Consider the following 24,818-nt stretch of genomic DNA (forward strand, 5'->3'; position numbering starts at 1 on the left):
GAGGCAGGAGAATTGCTTGAATCCAGGAGGCGGAGGTTGCAGTGAGCCAAGATTGTGCCACTGCACCCTAGCCTGGGGGACAGACCAAGACTCTGTCTCAAAAATAAAAAATAAAAAAATTTTTAAATTAAATATTTTTTTCAAAAGCTAAAATCCTCAAATAAAGGAATCCTTGCTCCAAATTAGAAAATATTTTATTTAAAAATTAGGCTTAAAAAATCCCAATTAAAATGAGGCCATTACCACTGTCCAGCCCCAAAATACACATGAATTAATTTTCAAAATACAGCTTATTTTTAAATCCTTATACAAAACGATTGATTTGAAGTGATATGCAATTGGTAGCAGATTCAAACCACACAGAGCCCCAGCGTAGTCCTCCCCTCCCCATCTGTGTGAGGACACAGCCCTCTTGGACTTCTAAACGGCCCCCCAAGAGGCAGATCAGCACGGAAGCAGCACGAAAACTAAGCCAGCCTTTCCATTCAGCAGGGGTTTTCACTCCTATTCAATATACCGGACAAAGTCACCCCCAGAGCAACTGAATTACTTCCTGGTCTTTATTAAAAGTATTTCAGTTCCCAGGCAGATCCAGGGCATACAAAGTTGTGTCCAAAATCATGACTCTACCTCCAGGTGTCTCTGAACCAGCAATTCACCAAAAGTACTCCTGGACCTCCAGGTAGGAACTTTATGAGCTTCAGATTCTGCAGCCTCCCAGTCTCACCAAAGTTACATGTAATCATTAATTTCATGTTTCAGTTTGACTGGGCTATAAGAGGCCCAGATAGTTGGTAAAACAGTATTTCTGGGGTTGCCCGGGACAGCATTTCCAGAAGAGATGAGCCCTTGAATCACTGTAGTGAGTAAGAATCACTAGCTCTCATCAATGTGGGTGTCATCACCCATCCAATGAATACGGTAAAAGGTGAAGGAAGGATGAGTTCACTCCCTCTACCTGAGCTGGGACATCCGTTTTCTCTCGCCCCCAATACTGGCCCTTCTGGCTCTCTGGCCTCCAGACTTACCAGCTTTCATGGCTCTCCAGCTTGCAAATGGCAGATCATGGGATGTCTGGATCTCCACAACCCTGGGAGCCATTAATGTTGTAAACCTCCCCATGTTTCTCTCTCGGTACATCCTATGGGTTACCTTTCTCTTAGAGAGCCCTGATACTGTATGCTTCCCAATGCCTGCTTTAATCCTCAAAAGAAAGCTGAATCTGATTTGCACAGTTTAATTCAACAAAGATCTCAATGACAATGTCAATTCAGGTGATTAGAACAGGTAAAACTGAGTCAAAATGATGTGTGACACTAAAAGTTAAGAAGGTTAATCTTTTTTTTTTTTTTTTTTTTTTTTGCGATGGAGTCATGCTCTGATCATACAGGCTGGAGCACAGTGGCGTGATCTCAGCTCACGGCAACCTCCACCTCCCAGGTTCAAGTGATTCTCCTTACTCAGCCTCTCAAGTAGCTGGGATTACAGGCATGTGCCACCACACCCAGCTAAATCTTTTAGTATATTTAGTAGAGGCAGGGTTTCACCATGTTGGCCAGGCTGGTCTCGAATTCCTGACCTCAGGTGATCCACCCACCTCAGCCTCCCAAAGCGCTAGGATTATAGGCGTGAGCCACCCCACCTGGCCACTAAAAAGTTATCCTTACTCTGTTTTTCAACCCTACTCTATACCAACCTGTAATGGGTACAAATACATAGACTACAAAGCAATGAGACCTTTTGTTTATATCCCACAGTGTTGTCCAAGTTATCTTCAATATGCTATATTCATTGGTTAATGTGAGTACGTGGGGAATTTTTAATATAAACTTTAATGTGTGTGAATGAATTGTCAGTAAATCCCAGAAAGACTTTAAGAAGTCAGCATGATCTTTCCTTGCTGGATATCATCTTAAAAAAGGATAGGAGAAAGTTGCCTGGAAAGAGGGGGGGAAAAAAAAAAAAAAACTGTAGCATGTAAATTAATCTTAAAAATGGGCAGGGTATTTTTTACATTTTGAAGATAATAAGGTTAACCAGAAGGAACTGAGAGAGAAAATTATCAAACCTGAGTGGGGGAAAAAATGCTTTAAGAAATATAGCTGTGAAGAGAGCTGAGTCATTTGTGATAGAATTGTAAGGCCCCGCAAAAGTCCCAAACATCGTCAGAAGTGGTATACATAAATCCATGTGGCCTCTTCTTCGAGCCAATCAACTGCTCTCCAGCCCTGCAGCAAGTGGCATCGCTGGGATGACTCAATGACACTGTCATGAGGTAGAAAACACAGGTTCTTTTCATCTCGATGATGTGCTTTATCACAACTTCGTTAAACTGAGCTGGAAATCACATCAGACTACAAACAATATACATGGGATGAGTTTTGACATCAGATTGAGGGACAGGCAGGTAAGACTTCAAGAAAAAATGACACAAAGATAAGAGAGATTCACATTCAATATGTTCTTAGTTTTCTGAAAACCCAAACATCAATGTCTTAGGGCCAGAAAGTAAAACTTCTAATGAATAGGATGTGAAAGTCGCCAGGCAGGCTCCTTGCCTTTCGCCATGACACTAAATGAAAGCACAGAAAGTCCAACAGCTGAATGAATGCGGAAGGCTTCTCAGACAAGACCTCTGGGGTCGCTCTAATTATAATACCCAAGTGTTGTTAGCAACAATAGAAGGCACAATTTAAATATGTGATTTGGTGATTTTTTTTAAATACATCTGGGGCTCTTTTGAGAGTTGTGAAATTTCCATAGCAGCTGTGCACTTCAGACCTGGTGGCATTTGGGGAAACACTCGTCAAATCCATATTTGGAGCCAAAACTGCCTGGGTGAAAACGGATTTTTTCCACATTGTTAAGTGAAAATTCCATAAGCAAAATATCTGTGCATTGTGTCCAGTAGAAATATATCTTTACACTGAAAATATCACCCTAATGAGCTTGCTTGTAATGTTTACACTGGAAATAACAGAAACATGCATGCCCTCTCTGTCTTTTTCTCTTCTATGACCTTCTCCACTTTACTGAGAGAGTATGAGTAAGCTGGCAGACAATCAACAGGGACAGAGGGAACTGTTGGCCTCTGGGTTACAGAGGGCCCTTTCGATACCATCCTATGTCTGCAATACACCACCAGTTTCCACCTCCACGATGCGTAGTTCTTTAAGGAAGAGTTTAGAAGTGCCTGACTTAGAACTATGGCAACAGCTCTTGGCACCATTTATTTACAGACTCTGGCCCAACTGGCTGAAATAAGTCTTTGCTAATTTATCAGCCAGCTCAGGTCTCAGCTGCAGTTTTCAGCTTTGATCAAAGCTGAAGCCCATATCATCGTAACATCATGTGTGAGTCTGGGTCTGCATCAGCAGTGGCTGGGAAGACTAAGGAGAGCACAGAAGGGACCCAGAGCATGGCTGGGCCACCTGCTCCCCTTATTAGGATGGGATGAAATGGTGCAGCTGATTGGCCCAGGGAGAACGGGGTATGGGCTGTGGATGGAACAGGGGATGGTTAGAGAGATGCTCCCAGGAGGCTAGAATTCCATCTCACTGCTGCCACCTATTAACCTTGACTAAAGCCCTGGCACTGGCCTTGGCACTTAGATATGGATACAAACGCAGCTCTCAAGGATTCAGGGACCTGAGACTGCTAATTCTAATACATGTCAGACCCATGAATGCATGAATGGGGAAGAAATGATCAACAATGAGTCTACAGAGAAATGAAGAAATAGCAAAAGGACAGACTACACAGAAACTTAGTTAACAAATTCACCCAAAATAAAAAGGAAAATTAGAGGAGGAAAAAGGGATTTCATTCAAATCCACTTATTAAACATCTACTAATGCAATCATTTACTAGGCACCTTCTACATGCAAGGCACACAAATAAATATTAATGGATAGAGTTCCTGCCCTCCAGGACTTCAAGACAGAAACACAAAGGACTGTGGAAAAGAATGCATGGTAATAAGGTATTTGCCTGTGTGAAGCACCGTGAGTGACAGACCCTGTCCAGGGGAGGATCTGGAGGGCTTCCTGGAGAAGTTGCCATTGACAATGAGCCCGCCGAGGTGAGTGGGGCTTCAGCTTGCCAAGATGGGAGGTTAACTTTGGCTAAACTCTTGGGAGTCTGAAAAGGTAACAATGCCAGGTGCAGAGCTTTCTTCTCATTCCTGGAGGTTTGAGGGAAGAGGCTCTCAGCCTGTTTGCAGCAGGGCCTGCACTCTCTTACAATGAGGGGTTGCTTTGAAGATGCGGCTCCTTGTCCTGCAGAGAAGTGCAGCTGTTAACTGGAGCAACAAGGAGACCGAGAATTCTGGGAGAGCACCAGGCAAAACAGAGACTGCCCAGCCCAGTGGATCCCCTAGCAACATCCCCCATGGCTTTCAGTTCAGTTACAGGTTTCCCAACTCCCTCTCACACTCCTCCTTTAAATGACCCATACTATGTTCCACCCACTGTTCTTCATAACAGGCTGTACAACCTCGGGCAGCTGCTTAAACTGCTCTGTCTCAAATTCACCTTCTGTAAAGTGGAGACAACTAAAACCAGAATCTCATAGGGTCGCACTGAAGAGTAAATGGAGTAGTGCTTACTACAGGAGATAGCTCAGAGCAAGCTCTCAGGAACTGTCGTTATATTCAATTATCATTTGGTAATGAAGTGATGTCCGCCACACCCATGACTTCACCATATCCCCACGTCTGTATCTGCAGCTCACTTCTCTTTCCCCATGGCCTACCCTAGAAGTCTGACAGTCTGATGGGCATCACCCCAAAATTCCAATGAACGCCTCTAACTTTGCAGACTCCTCTAAAATTGAATTTATCGTCTTTCTTCTATTGTACCTCCTTCCTCGATCTCAGGGATGACATCAGCATCCAGCAGTTCCCCGAAAGAGAAGTCAGATGTCAGCACAGACTGGCCCTCTCATTTCTACCCAATAAATAGATCTGATTTACTCAGAACCCACTGGCTGCATAATCTCCTTCCCCTTCCCAATACCATCTGGGGACTCTTCTCACCCGCCCAGCCCTGGTACCCCCAGGCTGGGATCCCGAGCATGTCTCGCACGCCATGGGCAGCACACACGTCTGATCACGTCCAGCTCCTGGTTAGAGCCTCCCTGGCTCTCCATGGCATTGCGCTTTCCGGATAAGCTCTATGCTCTGGTTGGCACCTGAGGCCTCTGGGTCTCTACTACTTTTCTAGCCAGGTCTCCATAAATGCTGGCCTCACATTTAGTAAAGCATGGGCTCTCCACCAATAACTCGAATGGACAAATGAATGAACCTGCCATGCTGAACTATTAGTATTTCTAATTCCCTGGACATGGCACCCCTGAAGACAGGCCTGTGCTGCCCGTGTACCCAGGCTAGCTGGCTCCCTGCTGGCCTGTCTATTTCCTGGGCCACGGTCCTTCAGGTCTGTCTCCCCGCTTGGGATGTTATTTCCTAGGCATCAGTTTATTGCCAGTCTCCCCACTAATCTCAGAGTTTCCTAAAGTCAGGAATGATGTCATATTTGTCTAGGAGTCTCTGAGCACTGCCCGGTCTAACGCCAGCATTCTGTTAATGATTTATTAACCTGCAAATAAATGGGCCACATACCAATTGTGTCATATAAACAACACACACAAAGGGAGACATCAGCTCGGCATCTCTTTATTTCCTTTGACTTTATTTCCATAGAGCTTTCCAGTATATGCCCCATTCTGTCTTATGAGAACAGAATGGACCTTGGGATGTTTTTTTGTTCCCTTCCTTTAATTGCCAGACTCACTTCCTGCTGCATTGAGAGACTTTTGGAAGGTTCGGCTTTCCCTCAAATTTCTCATGATCATGAAGGACTATAATTGCCTCTGAAAGGTCCAGTGTAGCACAGAGAAAGCCAACCGGCATTCACCAGCAGACTTTACACGCTGACAGTGGAAACAGCCAAGAAAAGTTCATTAAGTGCTGAGCAAGAAAAAGAGCAGGAAAATGAGACAGAACCGCTCCCTGGGGTATTGCAAAAGCAGGCCTTTGTGAGGAAACATTTCTGAAGGAATCTGGGGAAAAGACATCATAAAACTGCAACAGACAGCAGGATAGGACAACAGGCTCCCAGATAACTGCATGGCGCCACACAAATGCTCCCTGTGGGAAGAGAGTACATCACAGAGCCCCACGAGAGGCAGGCTGAGGCTGGAGGAGGCTGCCCAAGCACACCCGAAGGTCAAGGCATTTTCAGTTTTCAACCCTCACAATTGTTTCTTTTTCTTTTTTTTTTTTTTTTTTTTTGGAGACACAGCCTCACTCTGTTGCCCAGGCTGGAGTGGGGCTCACTGCAATCTCTGCCTCCTGGGTTCAAGCAAGTCTCACGCCTCAGCCTCCCAAGTAGCTGAGACTACAGGCACATCACCACACCCAGCTAATCTTTGGATTATTACAAAGAAACAGGGTTTCACCACGTTGCCCAGGCTGGTCTTGAACTCCTGGCCTCAAGGGATCCACCCATCTCAGCCTCCCCAAATGCTGGGATGACAGGTGTGAGCCACCGCGCCCAGCCTCAACTGTTTCTTTAAAGACCACCCACTTGTACTCCCCTTATCTCGGTGTGAAGGGTATGAGAATTCAGGGATGCCCACCTCCCTACCGTCGGTTTGCAGTTGAAAACTGGTCAAGAGGAACCAGGTACATTTGGGTTTTTTCTAAGGAGCGAAGGGTAAAACCATGGCCACTATACCAAGGTCAACATCGTAATGAATGAAATTGTTTTCACACGCAGGACCAGCCAGAGGTAAAGGTGCACCTTCAAAACATGTGGTGTCAATGCCATATACAGAAACGGCAGTGGAGGACCCTAAGGAGGATGGCCACTTTGTATATTGTCCACATGAGGTCATTTTTGAGAGCAAAAGGAGAAGTTACTACTGACAACACCTGGACGACTCATTGCAAACCAGCACTACCCAGGCAAATAAGTGAGTCTGGCCACCTCACTCTGAGTAATGCACTCTGTGAACAAATTGCTGAGGTGAGGAGGAGAAAGAATATCTGGGGTTGTAGAGGCCAAAACATACTTTTTAAAAAAATAAATAAAGACGCTGTCTCTGGACTTAGTACTTTAACTTTTTCCTGATGCAGTTTCAGCCCAAATCACATAGGCATTTCTTATCAGCAAAAGCAGCCAATAAAATGCAAGAAGGATTGTGAGAGAGGCCAGAGCTCTTGTGAAAGTCTTTCAACACAGTGGCAGGCTTCTGCCAACAGGAAAACATTTAGCAAGAGGTGTGCAAGCTATTTGTAGATACAACCAGATGATTCAAGGTGGCTATGATCTGGCACACGTCAGCGTTTTCCCTTTAAAAGTAAGCCCATAGAAGTAAAGCTTTGCTTCACGTGTCCAAGTGTTTCTGCATCAAAATATACATATATATATATATATATATATATATATATATATATATATATACACACACACACACACACAATCCAATCAGGTGATTTTGAAAAAGTGAGAAACAGATACATTACAAACGCCCAGGTCCCTCAAACTTCAGAACTGGCTGAGCCCAAGCACTGCCCTTGCGGGCTACTTCAAGGACAGGTGATTTCAGACAGGCCTTTTCAAGTCCAGTCCCCAACTCAATAAAATCACCTGAAAAAATCTGAAGTCAGGATAACTACAGTTTAAAACAAACAAAAGCCCAGCAGATAGTGCAAACAAACAGACAAGCAACAAAAATCAACAGAGTTGTCGTGCAGCAGGTTCTTCTGTTCAGTGGCCAAAATTTTACTCCTGGATCCTTCATTTTAAAAATGAATAAGGCCAGGCGTGGTGGCTCATTGTAATCCCAACACTTTGGGAGCCTGAGCAGGTGGATCTCTTGAGCTCAGGAGTTCAAGACCAGCCTGGACAACATGGCAAAAGCCCATCTCTACAAAAAGTTCAAAAAGTAGCAAAGCATGGTGGTGTGCACCTGCTTGGCTACCCAGCTACTCGGCAGGCTGAGGTGGGAAGACTAATTGAGTCTGGGAGGTCCAGGCTACATTAAACCATGATCACATCACTGCACTTCAGCCTGGGTGACAGGGGGAGACCCTGCCTCAAAAAAGTAAAAAATAAAAATAGATCTAAGTCCCCTTGACCCATCCTCAAATGCAAACCTAAAGGAGAGAGAAGGCTTCCCACCCATCTCAGACCTCCGCTTCTGTGCAACCACCTTGCAGTGACGCTCCTGGTGCTGGAATGTAATGAGGGGCCATGAGGAAGACATTGTTGAAATCCTCAGACAGCGGAGAAGGAGCAGCTGCCTCCCAGCACGAGGACCAAACTGCAAGCTGACACAGCCTCGCTATGGTGCTGGGTGGGGACAGTGGCCCTTCTGGGCTCAGCACATCTACTGGTCTTGAGCAAGTATTTCATTCCCTGGAGACAGGCTGTGACTCGGCTCATCTCAGATGGAGATGCTGTGCAAAGAGCAGGCGCTGAGCACTCAGTGCCAGACAAGGGCACCAATTTTTAACATGGTGTTAAAAATTGTGTGTTCTTGGTGTGTGGCCCACAAGGAAAATGGAAACTCCTGGAATTCTGCTTCCTGTTGATCATCCTCACGATGTCTGTTCACCCCGAAACATGGCCTACACCGCCTCCCTTTCCCCAAGCATAGTTCACATGTTGGCAAAGTAAACCTGTCTGTGTGAACTGAGGTAAAATTTCATTAACTTGGAATCGGCTGATTTGAAATCATTCACACTAGGCTAAAGTTTAACTTCACACCTAGCAGTCCTTTTCTTCTTTCAACAGTAATTTAAATGTATAAACAGTATTTGGAGGGGGAAGTTTCAAAATGCATCAGAGAACACATTGTTTCAACACATCCAAAGCACTCACTCACAAATAATTGTTACAGGAAATAAGTCATGGGTAAATATTCAGTAATTGTAGCTCCCTAAAGACTCCTAATACGCAACATTTCTATCTCAGTTTTGTTACTGTAGCTCATTTAATTCCGCTACTATTCAGACTGGTGTTTCCCTAAATTGTCCCAAATGAGTGTCCTCTTATTCCATTTGAAATGGAAAGGGTCCTATATCTAATAACATTAATTTTACAGTGCTTCATTTAGTACCCAGTAAGAAGGTGGTATTGACTGTGCTGATTCTTATATTTGAAAGCAAAGATGCAAAGTTTTCCAATTGCTCTGCCACAAAGCACTTTCTTTGTGCCCCATACTATGCTCTGTGTCCTACAGGAGCTGGGCAGGCAAGCCTAGCCCTTATAAGAATAATCCAATCCCGAAGTCTAGAGTACAGCAACAGATTGAGCAGAATTCATACCTGAGCTAGAAGACTGTTTCAGTCCTCTGGAACTATCCACATGCTGTATTTCCTTTTGTTTAGAGAGCCCTTTCTCACCACCACCTCCTGGGCTGTCTGCAAAAGTCAGCTCAACAGAGCTTCCTGAGATGCCTTTGGGCCCCGGTGCTCTTCATCAGCGTCAGCATCAGCACACCTGCCATGTGCCTCACCCTGTACATGCCTCTGCCATCGCACATGACATTTCACATTCCCTGCACATCTCTAGTTTCTCCACAACTGGACTGTGCACTTCTTGAGGGCAGACACCATGCCGATGCCTCTGGGAGTGACCACCACCTTCCAAGGAACCAGGAACTCACCGACTCTCAATAGAACCTTGTTCAATGAATGGACGGATGAACTTATTCCTGTGTTCTACCTCTCAGTGGAAATTTCCCACCTTTAGACATTAAGAAGGAAGTCAGGGCTGTCACATGGCTGCCCAGTAGCCCTCCTGCAGCAGATTTACAGCCCTGCTGAGTGTGGTCATCATTTTTAAACATCAGCCTTACCAGACAGTTGCAAAGGTGCTCCCATTCTTCCACAGGGGAAAGTCCCTCAGCAGAGTGGACAGGGAGCTTTCTGTCTCCATGGCCCACACCTACCAACCCCTAGCCACCTTCAGCTGGTCCCTTTGAACTGCCAGCCTGTCTTCAAGCATCCATCTGTAATCATCTCCATGGCAATTGCATTGCTTACGTGATAGTACCTGTTCATAACAATAAGCTCATCTTCTGGAAAGAGAAAAGCCAGTCTCACAAATATCCTGAGCCTTTGAACAAAGTACTGGTGTTCTTGAGGTAGGCTTACACCAAGAGCCTCTAAAGTAACAGTGTGAACTATGATTCAGCCCATGAATGCAAATAACACCTAAGAAATAGACATTTTGCTGCCTTATTTTCATGTATATTTTAGTGTTTTTGCTTACTGAACCCAAGTAATCTGCTGGACTCATTTCTTTTTGACTTCGACTTTTCTAGTGTTACCCTCCCTAATACATCTGTTGCCAAAGAACCTGTACTCCAATGCCAAAATCTTATTTAATTGAAAATTAATCCATCTTTAACCTTTCCTAACTTCACATGGGTGATCCACTTTGTTCCTGAGGTTCGAATTTCTCTTTAACCTTAATTCTAAATTTCAGTATTCTAATTAAACTTGATTCTAACCTAAGCTTCAATTTTTTTAAAAAAAAGAATGCCCTCTAGAACCCCTCACCCTGCCAACATGGTCAGATTTAATCGCTGGATTCGTGAGGCAGGGGACTGTACTGGGCTCTGTCTCTGATGTGCCAGGACCTGCTGCTGGTGCCGCCACCAGGAAGAGGTGTCCTATCTGCGCACTTCTACCCTCAACCCACACTTCTCCTGAGCCCTGTGCAGGCAAGAGACCAGAAAGTCAGCCCAGAAAGACAGAGGCTCCAGTGACACCCAGATCTCCACTATGCTCACTGCCTATCCACAGCATCTTTCTCAGTCCATTGTCAACCATATCCTGGACGAACCAGAGAGCTGGGACTGCTACAAGCAGGGAAGCGGGGAAGACGGGGTGCTGATGTGGCACATGGGAAAAACCACTGTCTTCACGTCATCAAAGCCAGCTCTGAATTCTGCCTTCCCGCTTAATAGTCACATAAGCTCTGACAGGTAGGTCACCCTTCTGTGCCTCAGTTACTCAGATGTAAAGGGACAATAATAATAATATCAACTCCACGAGGTGGTTGCAAAGGCTGTGATGATATAATTAAGGCACCGGAGCCTGGCACACTATAAACACTAAATAAATGTAGATTTTATCTATCTGTTATCTAGCTAGCTAGCCTTCATCTCTATGTATCTATATCCAAATACGCCTTACTCCTGTAATCAATTAGCCACTTCTTGGGAACAGATACCATTCTGATTTATCTTTTCACCCATCAGAGAAGGTAGTCACTAAGTGCTAATTGATTTAACATTGTTAATTTACACTCTGACCCAACTTGTTGTCATTTTCAAAATATTTTAATTATTGTAAGTTATTGCTAAACAAACATATGGGCATCTCTTTTTCCTTTCCGTATCAGGCTTCCTGGGGTAATTTTTTAAACCTCTATATGTCTCGCTTTTTATAAGAACATCTGTAACCCAAAGCAGCCAGAAGCTTGGGAAATAGTCCAGCAGAGAGTTACCACTTCACACAGGCAATGTCACATACATGGAAGCTGTTGATCCAGAGACAGGCAGAGACAGAGAGAAGGACAGAGTTGAGGGGGAGAGAGAAAAAGAGACAAAGAAACAAAGAGAAATAGGAAAACAGAGACAGATTCAGACATGGAGAGAGACAGAGGGAGGCAAAGATACAGAGAGAGAGAGAGAGAGAGAGAGAGAGAGAAAGGGAAGAAGAGAGACAAAGAGAAAGAGACAGATCAACCAAAGTGAGCTACTGAATTATAAACAGCTGTGTGTCTTATTTTGGGAGTACTTCACACAATCCTCCACTACAGGCTACACTGTATCTGGCAAGACCAATCACTTGTTTATTTAGGCACAATGGAGGCAGAGGGTGGTCATCTATATGCATCAGGTAAAAAATAAAATTTTCCCTAACATACAGAGATGGTTAAAGTCAAGTTGAATTCTTTGGTTTGAAATAGCTGGGTAATGTTTCAAACATCTACTTCATACCATATGTGAAAGATATACTCTAAAGGAATCTTGAGCAGTAAAAGCATTTTCAGCAAAATGCTTATGAGTGTTGACTATGTGCCAGGTGCCACAAAAGGTACGGGTGGCAAAAAGATGTTCTTGTCTTAGCAGAGGTGAGGCAGCAGTGAAACGAAGGCATTGAAGTCAACGAAGCCCCTCAGTGCTGTGACAGACACTATGCTGTGTGTGTGCTAGGGGAGGGGGATACTTTAAGCTTTCAAGTAAGCTCTACAAGTGGGGTCCTTTTTTTTTTTTTTTTTGAGATGGGGTCTCACTCTGTCACTTAGGCTGGAGTGCAATGGCACAATCTCGGCCCACTGCAACCTGCACTTCCCAGATTCAAGTGATTCTTCTACCTCAACTTCCCAAGTAGCTGGCACTACAGGTGTGCGCCACCATACCCGGCTAATTGTTGTATTTTTAGCAGAGATGGGGTTTCACCATATTGGCTTGGCCTCATGATCCACCTGCCTTGACCTCCCAAAGTGCTGGGATTACAGGTGCGAGCCACCACACCCAGCAAAGTGAAGTCCATTTTAAAAAGTAGATAAAGTAAAAATTCAAGTGCATTTAAAACACTTGGGCCGGGCACAGTGGCTTATGCCTATAATCTCAGCACTTTGAGAGGCTGAGGTGGGCAGATCATCTGGGGTCAGGAGTTCGAGACCAGCCCGGCCAACATAATGAAACCCCATCTCTACTAAACATACAAAAACTAGCCCCCCATGGTGGCAGGCACCTGTAATCCCAGCTACTGGGGAGACTAAGGCAGGAGAATTACTTGAATCCAGGAGGCGGAAGTTCCAGTGAGTGTAGACGGCACCACTGCACTCTAGCCTGGGCAACAGAATAAGACTCTCTCAGAAAAAAAGAAAGCCCAAAAAACCAAACGACACTTGGCATGGTACACAAATGTTCCCATCCAAGGCCAATTCATAAAAAAACCCTGAGAAAAATGTGCCGAAATCATCCCTCTTCCACTGCTGTAACTATCTGTTGGGTTGGCAACCACAGAGGCAAAAGCCCAGCCCCAAAAGCGAAATGCCTGCCTCTGGCCAGTTTGTTACAGGAGGAGTTACTGACCCTGGGATAGAAGAGACTCCTCCAGCAGGATATTCCCCAAACCAGAGGCCAGTCCCATGCAAGGAACAAGAGCTTCTCCCCTCTTAGACTCCAGCACTCCGTCTCACTTCAGCTCACCAATGTGTCTTTCCACTCAATGAGCAAACAGGATTGAGTGGCCATCATAGGTACCTGGGCTTCTCCTGGAAACAACAAAGTGAAAAGATCCCACTACCCAGGATGCAAGCACTGATGCTTGATGTTGCGTTTCAGTAACACATGACTCACAGGAGGCAAACTCCAGGGATGCAGATGAAACTGGGAAATCCATGTATGGGGGTCTTGTTGTTTGGCCTCTTCTCCCATCAATGAGCATTCTCCTTGGAGAATGGAGGGCAGACCAGAGTGCACCTTGTGCCAGAGTGATTGGGGCTGCTGGCTCCGTTCAAGAGGGCCCTCTTTCTCCATCACCCAATCCAAGAATCCCTCCATCAAATCTCACCCTAGAAGGCTCAGCCAGATCAACTTCCAGGACCTCCTGCCTTGCCGAGCCTCACTCCAGCCCTTGATGGCTGGAACATCCTCCCCCCACATCTGTCTTTGTGGTTTCTTCTTCCCATACCCTCTGCCACCCAGGTCACCCCCAGGAGAGTAGCCAGCTCCTGTCCCAGAGCCAAGTGTCTTCTACCCCATCATTGTTTGGCCTCCCATCAATCAATTTCTGGCTCATTATAAAATTAGCATACCCACAGTTGCCACAACCTACAGATGACTGTTTTTGTCTGAAGCTTTTTAAAAAGCAGATTCTTCAGAAGCTATTCTAGATAAACATATGCCACCCTTATATATAACCAGGATTTTGGAAGAGGGTTATGCATTTTACCTTCTGATGAAAAATGTCATTCTTCCACCAATCACCAGTGCCCGTCAGCCTCCCCATCCCAAACCAAGTCTATTCTGGTCCCTGAAATTCTATTCACTCCTTGGAGTTAAAACTTAAAGGATCTTTGGGAAACTGAATATATACCAGCTATAATTCCCCTTGCGGTGGGCTTTAAGGATCAGGTCAGTTGTCCATGACTGTTGGTGAGCAGGGCTCTGCTTGAAGGAGGAACAGAGGGTCCAGAGGGACCCCAGGACCAGGCAGTGCCAGGGATCCAAAGATGGAAGGGCACAGAAAGAGCAGTCTTAGGACCTGGACTCACACCTGCATAGCACCTGGGCCTCGTGGGAAAGTGGAGTTAGTACGACGATTCTCCACTGTACCTAATTCATTTGGAAGTCACCTCCGTTGAAAATCACAGCTTGTGAACTCCTGTCACTTCTGCAATGCCCTTTCCCTCAATTTTACACAAGTTATCGCATGTCACTATGTCATTGCATCACACACCTTAAAGGGATGGGGTAAAATTTGTTTTAATTTCTTAGAAAAATGGCCATATTTTGGCATCTTAATGATGGTGCCGAAGAAGCCTCGCTTGCTTTCCTTTTCAGGTACTTACTCCACAGAGACCATCTCCTTTCTCCGTCAAGAGCTTTATCATGCATTTCCAGAAGCAGGAGGCCCCACAGGAGCCCAAGCAAAACCTGTAATCCTGATTGAGACGTCTGGGCGGGTCTGGCCAAACTCTGGGGTAGACTCTCTAAAACTCCATTTGTATCAGGAAACAGAAAGCCTCCTGGGAGACTCTTCCTAAGGTTATGGAATGGCAGGAACACGAGATTCTTGGAGTCACAGTGCAGTGGGTTCACAGGGGAATTAGCATCCCCAGTACAGAGTGGCCTTGGCACATCCTCATCCTCTGCTGTTCCTGAGGGTCCCGTGATGACAAGAGGGGGTGGTGTACAGGCGAGGAAGGCTTGGGACTGAAAGTGACAGAAAAACTAATCACAGTGGCTTAAACAAATAAGGAACCTGTTTTCAGTTTAGTGGCCCAGTGCTGAGGTCTCCGAGACCCTCTTGGCCTCTCCCTCAAAGTCTCCAGTAGCGGGAACTGCTCTGCCGATCACATCTACCTCTCTTACATCAGAAGAGAGGAACCAAAGCCTATGGCAGAAGTTTTCAGTGACTCTAAGCAAACCGTGCTTTCTTATGGCTCTTTGGCCAGCTGTGCCCACATGACCACCCCCAGCTGGGAGGCAGCCAAGGCAAAGGGGATTGGAGACCAAGGTTGGGACAGTTAGCCTGAGTACCTGCCCCAAGGGGAACACCACAAGAAGGGATGAGTTTGGAGTCAGCAGTACTGCTTTCATGCCCTGTCCCAAGCTGAGAAAGCAGCACCCACCATCTATAAAGAGCCCAGCATGGCTTGGACACATGGTGGACAGCTTCGTATTGGTTGGTGATGGTGTCACCTCATGGCCATGACCGTCACTGTGCGGCAGTGGGAGGTGGTCCTGGGGCTTTGGGACAGCCCCACAGAGACACAGGTGAAGCCCTGAAAGCACCTTTGTGGTGTACATGGGTCTCCCAAAGGAGGTTGAGTAGGAAAAGGGGGCAAAAGGGATGTAGAAAGAGAGGAGGAGCTGCCATGGGTCCATATGGGAGCCCTGGGTCCTCCCAGTAATAACTGAGTGAGATGATTCCTGCGCTTGAGTTCCCACGGTAGCAAGAGACCACGTTGGTGTCCTTGGCTTCTCAGCTTCGGGAAACAGTGAACTTCAGCCACTGGAATCCACGAATCGTGTGACAGAACAAATAAAAGGCCAAAGGACCATCATCAGCTAGGGCACTAACTTGAGGATTTACTTCTGAAAAACAATGTCTTTTCTTCAGATGAAGTGGGATACAGAACATTTATAGAGGGTCTAATGCATGCCAGATGCTTTACAGATTGTTTCATTCAATCCTTATAACCACCCTATAAATAGCCTTTATTTTCATTTACTGATAAGAAAACTGAGAATCAAAGATCTTTAAAACCTTACCTAAGATCACACACCGAAAACGTGGAAGAGCCACATAAACCCCATACATTTTCTGAATCCAAAGTCCACAATCCATCATGAACAGTGCTTGGGTTTCAATGGTTCAAGTTTTACCTGAAGAATTATTTGTGTTCTGTAAAATAACCCTCTTATAGCTAAGAAGATCTAAAATAGCTACTCCTGTAAATACCTTGCCACCAGCTACCTAGTAATACCCCTCAATGTCGAAGATAATGAAGATGCTGGGACATTTCCCAAATGCATAGGAAGGTGGGAAATTCAGGCCAGACCTAGACTCCCAAGCTCCTTTAACAGTGCTGTCTACACCAGGGCTAGCATCCTGGCTATGAAATCCACAGTCACCCATTAAACAGCTCAGGGATATCCAGGGTGAGGGCAAACCAACCAAGATACGATTTAGGACAGCCAAAAATCTCCATTATCAAGATAAATAATATTTTCATGTGACGTTTGTTTTTTTAACTATTATGGATATATAATAGTTGTACATATTTATGGAGCACCTGTGGGGTACATTTTACTATTAACAGAAGCATACAATGTGTGATGATTTAATCAGGGCAATTATGGTATCCATCCCTCAAGCACTTATCATTTCTTTGTGTTAGGAGCATTCCAATTTTTGAAATGGGAATTTTAGTTTCTTTTTAGTTTTTGTTGAAATACACACACACACACACACACACACACACACACACACACACACACATATTTGAAATATACAATATCTGAGTTATTTTTGAGCTTTTGAAATATACCATAAATTACTGGTAACTATAGTCTCTCTACTGTGCTATTGAACACTAGATCTTCCTCTTTCTATCTGGTTGTATTTTTGCACTCATAGTGGGGAGGGGGAATCGAAAGAGGAGATGGTTAATGCAATATTTTTAAAAATTAATGGAAAAAATCCATGATGAACAAAGTATCAACATTTTAAATAAAGACAAGGTGTTTGTATGCTGGTCTGTTTGTTTTTTAATCCTATGGCTTCTAATCAGCTGTGGTTCGTGGGCCCCATGGGCTTGATGTCCCCATGAGACAGCTTCATGAGGGTTGACAGTGGCATGCTGTGTTAGGCTGTTTTTGCATTGCTGTAAAGAAATACCTGGGACTGGGTAATTGATAAAGAAAAGAGGTTTAATTGGCTCCCAGTTCTGCAGGCTGTACAAGCATGCTGCTGGTGTCTGCTCAGCTTCGGGAGACCGCAGGGAGCTTTTACTTGTGGTAGAAGAAGGGGGAGCAGGCCCCTTACATGGCAAAATCAGGAGCAAGGGCTGGGCTGGAAGTGCCACACACTTAACAACCAGACCTCATGAGAACTCACTCACTATCATGAGGACAGCACCAAGCCTGAGGGACCCTCCTCCATGACCCAAACACCTCCCACCAGGCCTACCTCCAACACTGGGGATTACATTTCAGCATGAGATTTGGGCAGAGACAAATGTCCAAACCATACCGTGTGCAGACAGAACAAGACTGGGCTTCACATCTAGTCAGGATTTTTGATTCCAGAGGTTCTCTTCACTTTTTCTGCTTGGTTCAGAATATGGAAGGACATTCTGACAAGGACCTATGGGGGTGATGCGCTTCCTCTTGCCACAGGCTCCAATGTGGCCCCCTCTGGCTTGGACACTGCTCGTCATTTAGTCAGCACAGAAAGGCAACAGGAAACTGAACAAGGAAGCTGACCTGTGGCAGACCTGTGGTGGAACTGGTGCGTTCTCAGCTTCCCGTGGGCTAACCACATCCACGCACACCCTACATGATGTGGACTGCCACGTCCCTTGCAAACATCCCTATGTTTGGGAGACTGTAAATTTTTTTTTTTCCTGAGACAGTGTTTCCTCTTATTGCCCAGGCTGGAATGTAGTGGTACATTCTTGGCTCACCACAACCTCTACCTCCTGGGTTCAAGCGATTCTCCTGCCTCAGCCTCCCAAGTAGCTGGGAATAGAGGCGTGCACCACTATGCCCAGCTAATTTTGTATTTTTAGTAGAGACAGGGTTTCTCCATGTTGGTCAAGCTGGTCTCAAACTCCCAACCTCAGATGATCCACCCGCCTCAGCCTCCCAAAGTGCTGGGGCTACAGGCGTGAGCCACAGCACCTGGCCCAAGACTGTAATTTTTAAATGACCCTAACAATGTTGACCCAATCTTGCCACCCTAAAAGACACCAGCGTGTCATAGGAGCAGATGCAAAACATTGTTCCTTGTTCATGGGAGCAATGATAATTACCTTGACAACAATGCAGAAGCAAGGAGGTATCAGGCTGGGAACAAGACAATGCAAACAGGGCTGGATTAATTTGCATTAAAAAGATTGCCAGAGCAATTAGCACCTCATTAACATGACATAAATGTTAATTTATACAGATCCCAAGTGACCTTCAACTTCCTTTCTCCCTCCCAGTGTGAGTGATCTTGCAGGAAGCACTCCATGGGAATGGTGCTCAAAGGCTGGGAGCAAGTCCATCTGCCTGGCCCTTCCAAGGAGGTGCAGATGAGCTCCAGTGTCCACTTAGCTGAGGCCACAGCAACCTTCTCACATGAAGGGGCCACCTGCAGGGATTCCACCACAGCCCTCACACGGAAGGCTCTGTGTTCAGGGGGAGCCTCGACACTGCTGCACCTGACAGTGTAGTGGCCACAGTGGCCTGGGAAGGGCTGCATCCACGCTGGGAGAAGCGGGGCCCGCAGACAACTGCACAGCTAAGGTCTTCCTCCACAAACCTGCAGCTAGTTAGGATCAAAGCAATTGCCTTAAATAATTGATTTCTTTATATCAGTAAAAAAATAAAAATAAAACCCTGGAGAGTTGTGAATGGCATAAGATATAATCGCGCCGCTTGAGCGTGAGAGGTACTTAATGCCCTGAGGGTGTGATTAGGACATCTTACATCAAAGGACAGCATCCTAAAATAGTTCACCCAGTAAATCATTGCACACAATTCGTTGTAAATGACACTGCCAGGAAGAGGAAATTCTGGAGAGCTTCTACCATCTCTTTTATTCCCTGCTGACCCTTAGGAGGAAGGAGACAGGAGAGAAAGGAGTTTGAGGGTAACTGGGCGTGGGCACCTCCCTGTGGGAAAGAATGTCCCACTGTTACTCTCACTTGGACTTACAGGGACACTGACCTCGGATGTGGTTAAACACACACACAGTCACACACTCCCATATATTCTCACACACACATGCACACACCCGTACACACACAAACAGAGCTTGTGGCAGAATCTGCCTCCATGCAAGAGTTGTCCTGGATGTTCATCACCATGTCAGTGTTGTGAAGCCTTCTGCAACTCCGCCTAGGCACATGATGGCAGCACCCCAACCCCTGTCCCACAACAGATGCACTGGCTCCATGGTAGATCCATGATGCAGGAGAGTCTCCCAAATCCAACTTGACTTCAAAGATGTACTGAGCCACCGGTGTGTTCGGAACACTCTGCCAGGCACAGTGGGGTGGAAGGGTTTCCGAGCAAGTCCCTGGGATGGACAGGGCCCAGGAGGCCATTCAAGGCCATTACCAGAATAGGGAAGAAGGAAGACAGTTAAGAGGACTTCATGGAAGAAGCCAAAGATGAGATGGTCCTTCTGAAGGATGAGGGAATTTCAGCAACCCCCTGTGGATAGAAGCACTCACATGAAGGGGAGAACACAGGCCAAGGACAGCACAGGTGGCTCGAGATGGGTGCTCAGAACCCTGGTCTGGGCAGCAGTACTTGAAACCTCTGAGACGTGTCACATAGCAAGCAAACGGACAAGGAAGCAGAGCGTTGGAAATGGGAGCTGACTCAGAGAACATGAGATAGAGTCACTACTTTGGTGTTTCTCAAACTCAGATCCGAGGATGTATTCTCAAATCCGCAGCTCTTCCTTGAGAAGTGAAAAGTTGGCAGCTTTCCTCATGCCAATCATCTTAGAGGAAGCACCGCTCTATGCCTGTCTTGCACCACCTAGTTTACTTCCTAACAAGCCACCGTCTCAGTGCCCGTGTTTGCTTCTGTGCTTTCAGGGGTGTTGGCACCACATAACTCTGCATTAATGGATGCAGGCTGGGAGAAAAGAATAGAGGCTGACTTGATTCACAAAGAATGATGTTGAGCCAAGCGAAAGGTCAGATGGCCCCACATAGCACAGCATAAATGAAAGCTTCACAGAAGTTCAGTTGGAGGACTCCGGTGGGAGAAGTGAGCGTCCAGAGACAGGGCAGTAGACGAGGCTGGCTCCACCACACCTGGCCTGGCCGCCAGTACCGGCGGACAGCCATGTCAACAAAGCATCATCGTAAACTCCAGCTGCTGTGGATTTGGGTTTGGTGCATGCTTCATTAGAAAAACTGTTTAAGTTTGTAGATGTATAGAACTACACACAGAAAAAGGTTGATCCTAATTGTGTTTTTGCACAAATAGAACATGTCTAAAGCACCACCAGGGGACGGGATTTTTTTCCCCTTTTTAAAGGAGTTGCTAAACTACTCCAGTCTGAGAAACACTGTACCAGATAGTGAGCTTATTGAGGGCAGGGACCAAGTCTCATTTATCTTTGTGCTTCTGTTTCCAGCTGGGTGCCTGGCATGTGGTAGGGATTTGATAGAAACCAGTAGCATCACGTGGATATCTGGGTGTGTGACATCTGTTAGAGGAAGGTGCTGTGGTCGCCCTTGGGCAGAGCAGGTTATGGCAGATGATAGTGAGCTATGCACTTTGGATGGCGCAGAGTCACCCAGAGAAACAATCGCACCTCACTTCAGGACAGCTGTCCATGCTGCACTTTAGAGGACAGCAGTGAGCAGAATGGAAACTCAGGAACAGGGACTCCAGGTCAATGAAATTCCAAGATACCATCCCATTTTCTCAAAGGATTTTTTTTTTTTTTTAAGATGCGGTTTCACCATGATGGCTAGCTGGTCTTGAACTCCTGACCTCAGGTGATCCACCCACCTCGGCCTCCCAAAGTGCTGGGATGACAGGCGTGAGCCACCGCGCCCCGCCTCAAAAGATTCTTTATGTATTTTTTTACTTTCTGAATTTTTATGAGTGTATATTGCTTATTTTTAGGAGAGTTTAACACACTAAAAAGTACAAGGAATAATATAACAGACACCCATATTCTCAACATCCAGAATTAAAAATTACAGCTGGCCCTCCCTATCCACAGGTTCCCAAATCTTCACAGATTCAACTAACCCAGGATCAAAAATGTAGCTAGGACGATGATGGTTGCACCTGCACTAAATATGCACGGACGTCTTTCCCTGTCATTACACACTACACAGTACAGTATAAGAACTAATTACGGCCGGGCGCGGTGGCTCACGCCTGTAATCCCAGCACTGTGGGAGGCCAAGGCAGGTGGATCACGAGGTCAAGAGATCGAGACCATCCTGGTCAACATGGTGAAACCCCGTCTCTACTAAAAATACAAAAAATTAGCTGGGCATGGTGGCGCGTGCCTGTAATCCCAGCGACTCAGGAGGCTGGGGCAGGAGAATTGCCTGAACCCAGGAGGCGGAGGTTGCGATGAGCCGAGATCGCGCCATTGCACTCCAGCCTGGGTAACAAGAGCAAAACTCCGTCTCAAAAAAAAAAAAAAAAAAAAAAAAAAGAACTAATTACACAGCATTTAGATTGTATTTGATATTATAAGTAATCTAGACAGTATTTAAAGTAGAGGGGAAGACATGTGTAGGATATATGCAAATACTATAGAGTTTTATATCGGGGTCTTGAGCATCTGAGGACTTTGGTGTCTTGGGAGATCCTGGAACTAATCCTCCATGGATACCAAGGGATGACCTTATTAACATTTTCTCTAATGTGCATCAAATCTTTTTATGTATAAATATTTTGAATCACAGAAGTAATATGGATATAGTAACTATTAAAGGAGGAGGTGGAAGAGCAGGGAGAAGACAGAGAGGGGAAGTAAAGAAGGAAGGAGGGAGAAAAAGAGATGAGGAGAGAGAACTAACCACACATAAAGCAGAAGTGACTTTCCAACCAGCTCTGGGATGATCGAGCTTATCTGCCTCACCTTCTATTCTGAAACAACCTCCCTCCTGACCTTCTTATGTTCACATGCATATATATGTATCCATACATATACGGATTGTTTTGTGTGTGTTTCATTTGCATGAATATCACACTCAAAGTTTTATTCAACTTGCTTTTTTTCACTTATCACTATAGTTCTGAGTGTCTATTCATGTTGACATATACAGATCTATTTCAGTCCTTTAATAACTGTGCAGTATTCCATCTTGTGGAAATACCACATTTCATCTAACCATTTCCCCTGTTAAAGGACACATAGGCTATTTCAAATATTTTGCTAGTAGAAACAATGCTACAATTAACATCTTTATCCATGAGTTTGTATGCATTCCTGGGTATGCATGTTTTTAATTTTACTGGATATTGTCAAATTGCTCTCCAAAGTACCTCTGCAAATTTAAACCTCCTCCAGCAGTGCATAATGCCCATATTTGTGCAAAAACTTGATACAATCATACTTTAAATTTTTGCCAAATTCCGTCATGACTTTTAGTTTTGGTATCTTGATTTCATATGCCATTTAGATGTACAAGTAAAATTGAACACTTGTTTGTATGTTTACTAACAGCTGTGTATTTCTCATCTATGAGATGAGAAATTTGGAAAGACCAACAACTTTGCGAAAGTAAGTACCTCAATCCACCAATGCCGTACATCTCTCTGTTCTTGTCCTTCCAGGTGGGCTTTTATCATTTTCTCCATGAAGATTTTACACCATTGTGTTATATTTGCTCCAAATTTGTTAGACTTTTGTTTGTATTGAAAGATAGATGTTTTTTTCTTACATGTTCTGCTTGGTTCTGCCATATACAGGGCTGATTCAAAGGAAAGTAAGATCAATTATTTTACAGAAGCAAAGAAGCTAGAGCTAGTTTTTTGGGGGTAGAAAGCAAGTGGTTGGCAGATGGGCCTTCCAGGCAGAGGTAACAGAAGATCTCATTCAAGCTACCATAAGCAGCTTGACTGGGCTGAGTGGGGTGGCATGGAAGCTTGGTGGGGGAAGGGGAGATCCAACATGTGGGAGGAGGCCAGGCCTCAGTGGGACTCACAAGTTAAGCCCACGACTGTGATAAGGGGAAGGAACAGTTTCTCTCCATCAATCCCCTAGTTTGACCAAAGAGGTTTTCTCCAAACTTCTCATGGTCCTGACCCATTTTGAGCAGACAGACATGAAGGCAGCCTTGGCCTTAGAGGAAAGGCATCCTTAATAATGCAGAAAAAAGGAAAAGAGCTAATTCTTGGGCTTTTAAAATTAAAATACACTTTTGGACTTTATAGAAGAGATAATAGTTTCAGAGAGTAGATAAAGTAGCTTGGGACAAAGAGTCTCCAGACAGAGCAAGAAGGAAGAGAACTGGAGGGGAAACCAGAGAGTCCAGACAGCTGGAAGCAGATACTGGAGGTGTCTCCAGAGATCTGAGCATCAGGAGGACCTGAGTGCACCTCCAGGGGGGTCCCAGGGAGCAGTGGGAGCCTAGAACACTGTGGGAGGTATACGCCCAGGCAGCTGGGTTTAGGACAGCCTTCCAGGGCTCCTAGGCAGGGGCCTGGGTGTATCCCACAAGATGTGGAAGAGCTTCAGTCGTTTCCAAGTTCCCAAAGAGCCAGAGGTATTTTAGAAAGCGCAGCCATGTAACTTGTGGTCCCAAGAGGGGGCTGAAAGTAGCTAAAGGAGAGATACCTGGCAAGGCCCTCTCCCTCAGACCATCCATTAACAGCTGGGACCAGACCACATTACACAGTCACAGCTGTCAGAGCTGGCACTGATTCAGGTCCTACCATGTGCCACTGTTCTGAGCACTGAGCATAAAGTGACCCATTTAGCCAGCACTGCCCACAAGACAGGCAAGAGAAGAGGAGCCCCTGCCTAGACCCCATGCATTAGGGAACATGTCACAAGTACAAAATTACATATAAAGAGCATACGTGGAAGTGTCTTGTCATTCATGATTGGCACTCAACACTGACACAGTGTGGTTCATCTCTGGTTGGCCGAATAATTCCCCCCACTAAAAATGTGCACATCCTAATTGCCAGAACCTGTAAATGTTACCTTAGATGGGAATTTGCAAATACAATTAAGGTAAGGATTTTGAGATGGGGCCATGATCCTAGATTATCAGGGTGAGACCTACATGCCATCATCACAAGTATCCTTATGAGAGAGAGGCAGAGTGAGATTTGACACATGGGGGAAGGGAGGAAGCAATGCAACCATGGAGGAAAGATTGGAGTGGTGTGGCCACAAGCCAAGGAATGCAGCCTTCAGAAGCTGCAAGAGTCAAGGAACAGAGTTCCCCTAGAGCTTCTTGAGGGAGTGTGGCCCTGCCAACACCTTGGCTTCAGCCCAGTGAAAGTGATTTCAGACTGCTGCCTTCCAGAACTGAGAGCGAAGAAATACCTGTTGCTTTAAGCCACCCAATTTGGGTAATTTAAGAGTAATTTTTGGTCATCCTCAACCCTCTGCTCATGATCAACACCATTCAGGCCCAGGTAGGGCTTCTTCACACGTTTACACTTGTGTCCTTGAAACAAAAGATGACTGTACCCAAAGGCCATGAAAGTCTGAGGGCTGGATGCAGATGCCACTTTGGAACACTGGGAAGGATGAACAGTGGAGACAACTAGATGAAAGGAAAGACAGAGGGGTGCCTTGTCCAATCCTCCCTCTCAGAGGGCAGGTCTATGGTAGATTCCTA

General features: G+C 45.5%; 1 long non-coding RNA gene across 2 annotated transcripts in view; it reads right to left on the minus strand.

Moving 5' to 3' along the window:
• LOC108301449 overlaps nucleotides 1-24,818 on the minus strand; it is a 165,384-nt gene that overhangs the window by 115,576 nt on the left and 24,990 nt on the right. Inside the window, exon 1 of one of the 2 annotated variants that reach the window (XR_005199463.1) lies at nucleotides 9,335-11,663. The exons of the other annotated variant lie outside the window; for it this stretch is intronic. This is a non-coding gene — a long non-coding RNA (uncharacterized LOC108301449). Of the gene's footprint in view, nucleotides 1-9,334; nucleotides 11,664-24,818 lie in introns of those variants that run through there. 2 annotated transcript variants of the gene reach the window in all.

Source organism: Cebus imitator, unplaced genomic scaffold, assembly GCF_001604975.1.
Source record: "Cebus imitator isolate Cc_AM_T3 unplaced genomic scaffold, Cebus_imitator-1.0 Scaffold1, whole genome shotgun sequence".
Classification (NCBI taxonomy): Eukaryota; Metazoa; Chordata; class Mammalia; order Primates; family Cebidae; genus Cebus; species Cebus imitator.